The 13768-nt window shown below is 35.0% G+C and overlaps 1 pseudogene; it reads left to right on the top strand.

Annotated features, from left to right (window-relative positions):
• Positions 1–807: 807 nt before the first annotated feature.
• LOC149164320 (putative protein phosphatase 2C 53 pseudogene) lies at positions 808–1965 on the top strand (annotated as a pseudogene).
• Positions 1966–13768: the final 11803 nt, after the last annotated feature.

Raw genomic sequence — 13768 nt, 5'->3', positions numbered from 1 at the left:
CTATAAAATGTTGCCTCATTAAACTAAACATTATATCACCTCATGGGTAATCTAGTTGGTTGAAGTCATGTGCCAAGTCATTGGCCCTCTAATTCAATTCTCTTGGATCCATAAATTAGGGTCCATACAATTAGGATCAAGGTCCTTGTGGTAGAGTCTACTAGACTAAATGGTTGTTATTAGACTAGTCAAAAAAAAAAAAGTTAAACGATGGAGGAAAAAAGAAATTAAAATCATGTACTAAGTCATTGGCTCTCTATCAGGAAAGATAGTCATGTGCCAAGTCATTGGTCCTCCATCACAAGAAACTGATTCAATTCTCTTAGATCCATACAATTAAAATCAGAGTCATGTGCCTAAGTCATTGGCCCTCTATGACGAGAAGCAGATTCAATTCTCTTGGATCCATAAAATTAGGGTCCATACAACTAAGATCAGGTCCTTGCGGTAGAGTCGACTAGACTAAATGGCTGTTATTAGACTCGCTGAGAGAGTTCGACGATGGAGGAAAAAAACAAACTACGCACTAGATAAGGGGGCCCTTCCTGACGGAGTCACTTCACCTTTTGATAGAAAGCCTAGCGACGATAGCTATAGCCGATTCAAATTCAAATTTACGTCATTTGAGCGTTACACATCCATCTATATATAAAAGTTTAGACTTAGCCGTTTCAGAATTACAAATCACTATACATATACGTTCAGAGACTCCGAGCCTCGCAAACGAGGAGTGACACAGATCGCAGAAGAATTTTTCCAATTATTTTCGTTATTATCTGTGTCTTGGGGAGAAATCTGTACATCTCAATGTGGGCGTCCTCTTCTTGGATGTCAATTGTCACAGAAAGATTTGTCAGAGGAAGAGGTGGAGGTGACTCCTCATCATCCCATGAATCCTTACCATTTCCTCCTCCATCGAGATCCCCTTCATTCCCATCCCCAATAAGTCCGAATCAAAATTCCCAGGAAGAAATAGTATTTGAGTATGGCCATCCCCTGAGGCCTGCGCCATCCCAGGAGGCCGTGGAGCTTCCCGAAGAAATGAATGTGAAAGGTTTTCATTACGCAGTTTCATCCAAAAAGGCTCCTGGGACAGGAAAATTAATGGAGGACACCCACAAAGCCATGACGGTTAATATTCTTCTTCCAGCTGACGATCCCAATTCTAAATTCAGAAACGTGAAGGCCTCATTTTTGGGTGTGTTTGATGGTCACGGCGGTTGGGAAGCAGCAAATTTTGCAGCTGAAAATATTGGACACAATATTTTCAACGCCCTACTGGGAGAACAATCAGAATTAGCTGGAGAATCAGACATTAACACTGCTAATAAAATTGATCTTCTTAGTAAGAAAAATCTTGAGGAGGCTGTTAAAGCTGGGTATTTGAGAACAGATGAGGAATTTTTGAAACTAGGGCTTTGGGGTGGGAGTACCTGTGTAACTGCTCTTATTATAGATGGAAACCTAGTGGTTTCCAATGCTGGGGATTCACGAGCAGTTATTAGTAGGAGTAGAGATGGTGATTCTTGTGCAGGTGAGGCCGAAGCGCTGACATGTGATCACAAACCTGGGAGGGAGGACGAGAGAGAACGCATAGAGAAATTGGGTGGATCTGTAACTGATTACTATGGAATTTCACGAGTTGGACCGATCGCTGTATCTAGGGCAATAGGCAATGGCTATATGAAAAAATTGGTGTCATCTGAACCAGAGACCAGAATCATTGAAATTTTATCTGATTGTGAGTTTGTAATTTTGGCATCAGATGGGCTGTGGGATGTGGTCAGTAATCAGGAGGCCGTGGATATTGCCAGGCCTTTCTGCTTGGGAGTGGAGCATGGAGAAGGTCTTCTGGTTGCTTGTAAAAAGCTTGTAGAAGTAGCAGTAGCCAGAGAGTCTATTGATGATATAACTGTGATGATAGTGCAGCTCCAAGACTTTTGCAAGGAAGGAAAAATGAACTGAAAGGGCAAGAAGTGAATAGCCCTCATGGTGGTATTTAGCATATCATTGTTATTGGATTTTGGAAGCTTTGGCTTATGCCAAAATTTACTAATGGTTTTTTATATTGATGTTGTTTACATTAAATATGATTAAATATATCTATAAGGTGGAAAACTAAATTTATGAGCGTTGTTTCCCAACCTGGTATAATCTATTTAGGTGGTTTGATTATCTTAGTGTTTTGATTTATTCTTTATTAATGTATAATTAAACTTTGTTGGTTAGGTGGAAGGTTTTTAACTAAATTGGATTTGGAATGTCATATTTAAGTTTCTTTGAATTTTTAAACCTACTTTCTGATTTTAAGTTTTCTATCTTTTATTTTTATTTTTTAAGCGGTATACCATGTTCATTATAAAAATATTAAACAAAAATTTCAAAACAAAATTTAGCATCTAACCTGTGAACAACTCTATTTTGAAAATGTTGCGAGTAATTTAAATTTTGAACAGCTCTATTTTGAAAATGTTATGAGTAATTTAAATTTTCACTTAAGTCATCAGATGATTTTGTTTTATTTCGACAAGAAATTTGAAGTCATTGGAATGGATGGTTCTAAAGTCTCTTTTTCCACCCAATTCACACACGTAGCTTTGCTCATGGTAAAAGTGCAAATAGGAGCTAGAAAGTTATAGATTTTCTTTTCGTGGAAATTTTTAGTTCTAAATTTGTTTTAATAAATAATTTAATTTTGGGTAAGTTATTTTATTTGATAAATTTTCTAAATTTCCTAAATTTTAACATGGTTTAGTATTACCGAGAGTGACTAAATTATAAAAAATTTATAAGTCATATCTAATTTTACTAAATTACCAAGGGCATTTGAAATAGAGATATGGTGTTTAGTGGTGGAAATGAAGAGATCAATCAAATAGGTTAATGTAAGGATTTTTCTATTTTGATATAGAGATATATTTTCCTTTTTCTTCTAGGTTGTTAAGTGCTTCTATGATGAACCAACCTCAACTCAAGTTGCACATGATAACTTGGTTTTGCTGGGATCTTTTTCGGGTTAAGTATACTAGTATTCTCTATATTTTTCTTGCATATTATCTGTTTTCAACTTTGAAGCCATATTTGTTAACACTTTTTCTTTTAGTTCATGAAAACACCCATATGTCTAAAGATGGCATTGTCATAACTATTTTTTTAACTTTTGATTAATAAAGTCTTGTGAGAAATGTTGCATATCATACAATTTTCTCTAAAGATGGCCAAAAAGCACTTGGGTGGGTTTAAGCTAATGATGGTCTCTCATAACATGTTAGTGGAAATGGGAAATTGGAAATACAAATGTATGTTAACTTGGAGATATAATTAGATGAACTTACATTATGAATTTGAAGATGGAGTAAAAAGATGAAATGTAAGAAAATGAGTTGGCTTTTAGAATATATAATTTTGTTTATAGAAATTGCATCTAACTATGTGAATATTAAGTTTTTCTAACATTGACATGTTAATTTTTATGCAAAATATAAATCATATGTTTTTGTTAGTGCAACATTTGGGTATCTAAATGATGGAATCTTGTTGAGTACAAAAAACTTGTTGAGTTGTAGGGAACAGATTTTTGTTCTAAACTATTTTTCCAGAAATCATAATTTTAATTTTATATTTTCTTTAAATTATGAATACCATTATATCCTTGAAATTACAAGGCCTTCCATTAGTGCAACCTAAATTTAGGTTATTAACATTATCAAACATTATTTTTTTACAATGTAGGCCTTGATGTTATTAGTGCACCATACAATTTTTTCCTCAAATGGTTGAGGCCCAAAAATATTATATAGAAAATAGATGATGAATGTATTTTAAGATTTTGATATATGTAGAAATTCTTTTTATTGAAAATAGTAAAAACTATTAATTTAATATATATAGTCGACTCTATATGGGTATATGGTTTCATGGAAAATGGATTTGTCTAGCTCATAAAAAAAATTGTCAAAGATAGAGATATATATGTGCTTCAAAATTTGATGCTTTCATGTAATTGCATCCCAAACCACTAGGTTTGTGATCATGAACCTATATCCAAAGAAACCAAGTAACCATGCATGTAGTATTCATGCCATGAAAAAGAAATATATTTAAAAAATCACGTGCATTTTTATAGTATGTGTGTTTTCTTAGTGTAAAAAAGTGTGTGTGTTTCTTGGGCTAGGAACACGCACACATTTATGCAACTAGTGACTTTAAAATATGGGAGATGGTTGTGGTGGGATCATATGGGTGGAGAGTGTGAGAGAAGGAGGGATAGAGGGGCTAAGGGACAAAAATATAGAAAGAAGAGAGAAAGAGAGTGTCGGGTAGGGAAGAAGAAGCTCATGGGAAATTGTCGAGGTGGGATTGGGGGGGTGTGGAGGGTGAGAGAGGGAGGGATAGAGGGGTTAAGGGAAAAAAATGTTAGGCCACACAGTAACTCCATTAGGCAGAAAAACTGATTCGTATATTCATTCAATCAGGTAGGTCTATTATATACATGAGGGAGAGACTGTTCAGTTCATCTCCCGATGACTGTTCACATTTCTCATTTATTTATTTACATATATTTACCCAATCACAAGGATTGGGTGTCAACATTCCCCCTTAATCTGAAGGGATGTTGGTGAGTCCAAGCATCATTCTGAATCGTTCAAGCTTTTCTCTTCCAAGCGCTTTGGTGAAGATGTTTGCAATTTGCTCATTTGTGGAACAATGATGGAGATGGATTGTTTTGGCCTCAACATGATGTTAAATGAGATGATATTTAGTATTGATGTGCTTTGTTTGATCATGGAACTTTGGGTTCTTGGCCAAGTTTATTGCAGAGGTGTTGTCAATCATGAGTGGAATTGATTTTACTTGTTTTACCTGCAAATCTTCAAGAATTTTCGTGAGCCACACAATTTCTTTTGTTGCTTCAGCTGCTGCCACGAAATTGATTGTTTGTGTGATCTCTAGGAGATAGCTCCCGATCCAAGACTCATAGCATATCCTGAAGTAGATAACCCAGTTTCTTTGTCTCCATCGAAGTCTGAATCAGATTATCCAATCAAATTGAAGTCATCCACGTGTGTGTACTTGATTCCAAAGTCTTGAGTTCCCTTCAAGTACTTTAGAACTCTTTTTGCAGCACACCAATGTCCCTCACAAGGCTTTTGCATAAACGTGGAGAGGATTCCAACAACAAATGAAATGTCTGCTCTGGTAGTAGTTAGGTAGTTGAGACTTCCTACAAGCTATCTGTACTTTGTTGCATCCTCAAATTCATTTCCTTCAATAGATGTGAGCTTTAAGTTTTGTTCCATTGGAGTAGTAAGAGGATTGCACTCTCTCATGCCAAACCTATTCAACAAATCTCCAATGTATTTCTTTTGAAAAAGAAATATGGACTTTGGATGTTCGGTTACTTCAATGCCAAGATAGTAATGAACATAGCCCAAATCAGAAATTTCAAAACTTTTCCCCAATTCCTTCTTTATGGATGCAATGTAGCTTTCATTGTTCCCTGTCATTAAAACATCATCTACATATACCACAAGATATACAATTGTTTTGCCAAATTTCCTAACAAATAAAGTTGCATCATCAAGATCAAAATGATTGAAATTGAGTTTCAGAAGATGCTCAGTTAGTTCTTCATACCAGGTTCGCAGTGCTTGTTTGAGGCCATACAAGGACTTCACAAGTTTGCATACTTTATGTTCATGTCCTTTCAGAGAAAATCCTTCAGGCTCGGACATAAAAACATTCTCTTTTATATCTCCATTCAAAAAAGAAAGTTTTACATCCATTTGATGGACTTTCCAACTGTTGTGAGCTGCTAGTGCAAAGAGTGTCTAGATGGTAGCCCATTTTGTTGTGGGGGAAAAAGTCTCCTCATAATCGACCCCTTCCTTCTATGCAGAACCTTTTGCCACAAGCCTAGCTTTGTGCTTGTCAAGTGAGCCATCACCTTTATACTTTTTCTTGTAGACCCACTTGCAGCCAATTGGTTTGATTCCTAATGGAGGATCAACGAGCTTCCAAGTGTCGTTCTTTATGAGGGCATCATACTCCTTTTTCATCGCTTCTTTCCATTCATCATGAGAAGCAGCTTCTTTGAAGGAAGTTGGTTCAAAATCTGTAGACAAGTTCAATTCACAATCATAAGAAACATCCATATGAATAGGTGAATTAGAGTCATCTACATCACCTCCATTTTGCCGGTTTGAATTTCTGGTTCTTGTCTTTCCAACTTCATTAGGATGAACACTTTCAAGTGTCTTTGTCAGCCACTTTAGGGGACCTCTTTGAGATGGTCCAGGCTGCTCTGTTGATTGAGTTGGGACTGAATCAAGATTGAGTCTCCCAATTCTGTCAATTACATCACTTAAAGCATCATCTGTTGTTGGAGTTTTATGTAGGGGAGAGTGTTCTTCAGAAGAATATTCTACATGTTGATATAGTATAGGAATCCCCCCTTCAAGATGTGGAATCTGATTATGAAATTCTTGAGATGATCCTGCTTTTGCGAATCTATCCAAGTGATCAAGTTGCCGCTCAACAACATTGTCAGTTTTGGATGATTCAAGAAAAATTACATCTCTAGATACAACAAACTTTTTATTTACTTCATCATAGAGGCGGTATGCTTTGGAGGTGTTTGAGTACCCCAGGAAGATACACTTATGACTTCTAGCACCAAGTTTGTTTCTATGTACCTTTGGTATCAAAGCATAATAGGTGGAACCAAAGACCCTGAGATGTTTTACCGAAGGAACATGTCCATACCACAATTCATAAGGAGTATTGTTTCTTATAGCATTAGACGGACATCTCTTCTTTATATATGCAGCACATAGAACAACATCAGCCCAAAACATTATCTCTACATTTTTGAAGAAGAGCATGGATCATACCATATTTAAGATTGTCCTATTCATTCTTTCAGCTACACCATTCTATTGGGGATTATAAGGCACAGTTGTTTGATGTTTGATCCCTTGGTGAAGATAGTTTTCAAATTCATTTGATGTGTATTCTTTTCCATTATCATTGCGAATAGACCCAATATGATCTTGTGCATCATTTTCAATCCATTTATGAAAATTCTTGAATGTTTGAAAAGCATCACATGTGTTCTTCAATAAATAAACCCAACACATTCTGGTGTAGTCATCAATAAATTTCATGATATATTTATTTCCATTTGCAGAAGGAACAGGCATTGGCCCACATAAATCTGAGTGAATGAGTTCAATTTTCCTATGTTCTCTTGAATGTGAATCATGAAAAGACTGTTTGCTATGCTTTCCTAGAATGCAAGCATCAAATTGCTTAAGTTTCCTAGGAATTGTAGGCAAACCAGCAACACCATTTTTCTTCAACAAGCGGAGAGTGTCATAGTTCAAATGTCCAAATCTAGCATGCCATAATAAACTTGATGGGAGTGTACCTTCTTCATGATGAGAATTATATGAGAAATTTTGTACATGAACAGAGGTTCCTTGGAGTTTGAGAAGCCTTTCTTTTTCTATTCCCCTCATGACAAGTGAGTAGTCAAATGCTTTTCTTACCTCAAGCTTGCAATCAAACATATGAATGGAGTGGCCTTACTGGCAGATGTGAACCAAGGACAACAAGTTTCTCTTGAGTTGTGGGAGATATAGAACATGATCCAGAAGAAAGTCTGGAAGAGCAGGCAGTTTGAGCCTGATTGTGCCAATCCCTGATGCCTTGATTTTTGATTGATCTGCAAAGTATACTGCTCCATCAACATTTTCAGTGAAATCTTCAAAAAAAAAATTCTATGAGTCATGTGACAGGTTGCTCCTAAATCAAGCAACCAATCATTTTTCCATGAAGCAAGTGAAGCATTAAACAAATCTTCATTTACTCCAATGTTACATTGTGCCTCAACATAGTGAGCGGATTCGGGTGCTTTACCTTTGTCTGTATCATCAGTTTTACCTTTCTGTTGGTTTCTTTTCTGCTCAATTTTATCCCATGGTCGCTTTCATGTAGAAGCATCATGTGATCCATTTCTTTTGCAGCGAATGTAATGAAAATCTGACTTTTCTCCTTGAGAATGTCTGCCGCCCTGCCTCTGAAATATCTTCCTCTTTCTCTTCGTCCACCTCTTCCTCTTGTAGAATCTTGAGCAGGATGCTTTTCTTTATGAGCAAGGCACACAGTCCCTTAAGAAGATTCAGGGGTTATCTTCTTTCCAAAAGCTTTCTCTCTTTCAGCAAAATTTTTCACAAGAGGGTCAAAGGTTATATCTTTGAGATTTCCATTTGCTTGCAATGACTCAAGATAATTGGAGTAAGTAGGATAAAGTGCCTTGAGAAAAACGATAAGAGGAATATCCAATTCAACCTTAGTAGATTTGATATCATGCATTATAGACTTTACTTCAGATGCAAGAGAAAGAGGATCATTATTTTGCAGTTCAAGAGTGAAGAGTTTAATCATGAGTTGGACAACTTCAGGTGCAGAATGTGGGTCATAGAGTTCTTTGAGCTTTTGTAAGGCTTCAAAGGCAGTTGAATATGATGAAATATGGCGACTCACCTCTTAATTTATAGATGTTGTGATTAATGCATAAGATTTGTTGTTCTTGTTTTCCCAAATGACAAGCTCTTTGTCTGAGGTAGGTTGTACTGAATCATTGTCTCTATCTCCTACACACACTCCTTTCCACAACTCATTGAAAATGAGGGTGTGTTTTATCATCTGTGACCATTCAAGATAGTTCTCCTTGCCAGTGAGAACTATTCCCACCATAGATATGATTGAATGCATACTATAGCAAATAAAATTTTGGTTGCAAAACTTTTACTCTTAATGAAAAAATATAGTTCCGATATAATGGGACAACAGATTCAAATGTCAATTTGCATGCTTCTGCACAATGTTAAAGCATAAAATATGGCAATATAAAATACCCTCAACAGCACTGCGTTCACCAAAGAAAAACTAAAGAATGTAGCCCACACGAATTTGGACTATCAGATATTGTGTCATGCAGAGAAGTATTTAGAATAATTTGAGACAGATGTATCTCTCATTTTAAGCCACATGAAATACGCCAAAAAACTACAAAAAAACTTAAGCGCTTCTCCAAATTTAATTTCTAGACAACTAAGAGATCCTCTAGAATGGCATTCAAAGGATACTATCTTTGCATTTTGTAAACCAAGAAACAAAAATCCTTTTTACAGCGCGCATAACCCACAGTTCTTATCCAATTCCGAGCAATGGTAGTCACCCACAATTCTTATCCAATTCCCAGCAATGGAAGTCATACAATATATATCAATCTGTAGTTAATACGCTATACGCACAAGGTTATTTGCATATACATTGAGACAAGGTTATTGCAACTACAATCAAAAGACATACCCTCCAGGATAGAAGGCAAGAAGGCACAACTGCGGGACAAATCTAGTAAGAAGTATATAACAGGTGCAACTGTGCGTTGTAGAGCTTATGCCTTCATTTTTATCTCTGTCCAATGGTCTTGGCTCAGTGAGAACACTAAACCCTCACTTGAAAGATAACGTAAGATTACATTCAACATCAAGTGTAGTTGGTAAAGGCATTGCCATGAACAGCAACGGGAAGGTGGAAGAACAAAGAGCGGGTGAAAATCTGGTAAGGAGTATATAACAGGTGAGAGGCTATTCAAATCCTCCAAGACGAGCATTTCAATAGTTTAAAGGTTATATATTTGTGCATGCGCTAAAGACAACAGTGCCCGTTCGGACTCAAATACAAAGTTAAACTGTTGAAACAATCAAACAAATCAGTTAATCGGTGTAATGTTATCTTTTGATTTTCATAAATTGATACAATCCGCAATATCCACCAGCTTCATAAGAGTCTGTCAGTTGAATGTCAGGCAACCAACGTTTAGCAGAATGTCCAACGCATGTCAGATGAATGTCAGGCGACAGTTTAATGCTAAGCGTAGGTTTTATAAATGGAATATGGCAGAACAAAAAACGTTCATGGACAGACACCTTCTAGCTGACAGAGAGCCCATGTAAAAGGAATATGGTAGACAGACATAGGAGTTACAAGGAGCATGAGAGCTAAAAAAGGAGTTGGATCTGATACCATGTCAGGCCAGGTAGTAACTCGATTAGGCAGAAAAACTAATTCGTATATTCATTCAATCAGGTAGGTCTATTATATACACGAGGGAGAGACTGTTCAGTTCATCTCCCGATGACTGTTCAAATTTCTCATTTATTTATTTACATATATTTACCCAATCACAAGGATTAGGTGTCAACAAAAAAGATAGAAAGAAGGAGAGAGAAAGAGAGAGAATGGGGTATGGAAGAATGAGTTGGGGTGAAATGGTTGAGGTGGGTTTGAGAGAGAGAGAGAGAGAGAGAGAGAGAGAGAGCAAGGAATGAGTTAGTTTTTAAATGAAATGTTAATTGCTAGTATATCTAGAAAAAAAAAGGTAGTTCCATTTATTACCAATATTACACTCACAAAAAGGAGAACGCTCACACAATTTTGATGAGATTTCTACTCCTGACCCACCTCTTGATTTGTGCCCCCATTAAATTCTATTTAGAATGAAGTGGATGTAGAGGGACCATTTCATGTTGGTTATTATATCTACTAACACTATTCATTTACAATCATGATCCCATAACATTGTATAAGATATTTATTCTTAAAACTAATACCATTTTGTGTGAAACATATATTATAATTAAATATATATTTAAGATAAGGATGGGTGTTTCTTGTAATGAAATAATGAAAAAAAAAAGTGAATTTGTTCCTACCTAGCCACAAGTTATGTCTTAACTACCGAGCTTGTCCCTTTAGTTGAAGGTCATATATACATTGCCTAATTTCAATTAATATGAATGAAGACTAATGGTTTGTGATACCTTATAGCTTGAGTGTATAAAATATTTTAACATCCATTCATCTTTCGTGTTGCATATTAGTGATAATATCTTTTGGGATATTAGATTTTAGACACTTTTGCACTGAACTTTTGTACTAGATTTTTTAAAATTAAGGAAATAGCCTACCCAAGTAGAAATTATTTTTTTCCTTGTAGGAATATCTTGGTATTATACTAGGGGAATACACATTTTCTATCCACTTGGGAATAATCAAAGAAGGCATGAAGCCATTACAACAATATATCAGATAATAACTCAACATGTCACTTATGGTAATTGAATCTACATGGAAAGGATATCATTCCTCTCATCCATGCTAGTTAAACCCAATTAAAACTTAAATAGAAATTATTTTCCTAATAATGGAAGAAAATATAGATGCGTTGATGTGAATGATATTAAATTTTTAATGGATATATTCCATTTTAATATGTATCAAGATGTGTAGACATATGCCTTTATTAAATCAAAACAGGATATATAATAAATAGTTAACTAAATTGAATGCCCTCTAAAATAATTTGAGAATGTTCAAATAGAAACATTAATGAGATAGGAATCACATAATTAGAAGTGTGTAAATGGTATTTATTCTACTAATAGAATTAAAAGGTTTCCACAAGAATCTAGGTCCATGTTCATTTTTAGAAAAATCAAGGTGGTACATAAACATTTAAAGAAAATATTGCACAACCATGGGTCTTGTCTCATCTTGTCTCAATGTATATTTGTGTAATGTTATTAAATGGATGAATTTGGGACCTCTCTCAATTTTTGTGTTGTTGAACACTCTATTGAAACATTTGAACAAATTCATTTTATTACATGCATCACATTACACAATGTTATAAGAAATGATTTTATTTCTAAAACTAATAGGTTAATGATTAAGGGTATTAAAAAAGTGTGTCTCATGAGTGAAAAATTAAGAGGAGAATTTGTGCTAAATTATCCAGCATAAAATGCCATTATTACCCGATAAGGAAGAAAAAAAAAAAGAGAACTCTAGTTACAATGAAGGTTGACTCATTACATGTCTATTAATATAAATGGTATTCAACTTATGGCATAAAAATAAACAATTTATAAACTCTATGGTTATTGTTAGAAATGGAAACTTCACGGTAGTAAATGGTTACAATAGTGGATTACAAAATGTAAGTCTAATACCACAATAGTAGCTAGTGTTAATAAGATCAATGTGGATTAACATTTTGATAAGGCTGCACATCTAACATGATTAATAATTTAATATGGATCGAAGGTACCTCTCATATTGTTGTATTCAAATATGAACCAATAGTTTATTCTTAGAAAGGCTAATGAGGACATGGTTATGTTGGGTCTTCCTCGATTTTCATGATCCCATTTCAACACAATAATGAGAAACAAATGTCCAAATGTTGCAATAAAAAACCAAAACGTATTTGCAATGTGTAAAGATTATATATAAATCACTAATAAAATTAGGGACACCATTAAATCATCCAAATTAGAACAATTTAAGGCAATACAAACATCCCATAATAATTATATCAAAAGTTGTTATAGTGTGCATTAAGTAAACAAATTGAATTTAAAGAATCATCCTATCACTCTCTTGATCATTGTGAATGACAAGAAAAACGAGGCAAAGAATTCTACACCAAGGTCAAGTAAGAAAGAAAAGGTTATTAAGAGTTCCATGAATCTCCCATCTTGTTTGATAGGCATACTTACACATTGATACAAACTTGAGGGTTTTAGCCACATCAACCTTTTCTTTCTAGAAATGGGTTCAAATTGCATTGTGACTTTGTTAACTAAATTAATAAAGGAACTCAAAGAACCAATGATGGATTGATATGAGGATTTATTACACAAGAGGAAAACAACAAAACACCTATTACTCGTGTTAGAGTAAAGGTTACAATGAGAGGGGGGTGAATCAGTGTAATGTAAAGCTTTAATTAATTTAAACAATTACCAATCAATCAGAACTATAACCATAATCATGCGCCACTAAAGAACATCATCAAATTATCATAAGAGAAAACCAGATATATGTGGACACCCTTGTGGGAAAAAACCACAAATTATTTTTGCCATCTTCAATTAGGTTACATATATTCACCAACTTGTTGGAGGAACCAACGCCCAAAATATGTAAGCATCAACTTGCAGCAAGCTTCAACTTGATAGATGCACCAACCTTGGTGGAGGAACCCGCCTTCTTCTTCAGTGGACCACTTTTCACAATGTTTCAACATGGATCCACAAGCTCAAATGACAACCATATCAACATTTTTGTTATTCATTAATCTTCTACAACTTAAAAATATGAAAGGTTATTCATACATTCATATTGATAATAATCATGACCCCCCCCCCCCCCCCGACGTCAAAAAATTGTTTGCAGCTTCCATTTTCAATTCACAAAAAAAAAAAAAAATCCAACCAAAACCCCTTTTCTAAATTTCAATTTTCCCTCAAAATGACCCATCAAATATTAGAAATATTAATCTATCTACAGATTGGATATTTCTGGTGTGCGGTCTACAAAAATCACTTTCTTAGCAACCGTTATGAAAAAATTTCATCGTCGTTTATTTATTGGTTCAACAAAATGGAAATTTTTGGGGTGAAATAAAAATTAAGTTCAACCTTCCTAACTGAGTTCAAGCCCTCAACCTCCTGAGGAATAACAAAAAAATTTACCCATTGTGCTATCGTAAACCTTAGTTAAACTCTGCATATATTTTATGTTATACACTATTAACATGTTACAAAGGCCAAAATGGACATGAACACCCATTCATGATGAGGAAACTTAACCAATTATGGATATCCACTTGAACTACCACGATCCAATCACA

The sequence above is a fragment of the Pinus tabuliformis genome, chromosome 5_1 (genome assembly GCF_031772625.1).
Source record: "Pinus tabuliformis cultivar Carrire ecotype Pingquan chromosome 5_1, CPIR1, whole genome shotgun sequence".
NCBI classification, from domain to species: Eukaryota; Viridiplantae; Streptophyta; class Pinopsida; order Pinales; family Pinaceae; genus Pinus; species Pinus tabuliformis.
The sequence above is the reverse complement of the archived record's forward strand: the minus strand, read 5'-3'. Positions and strand labels throughout refer to the sequence as shown.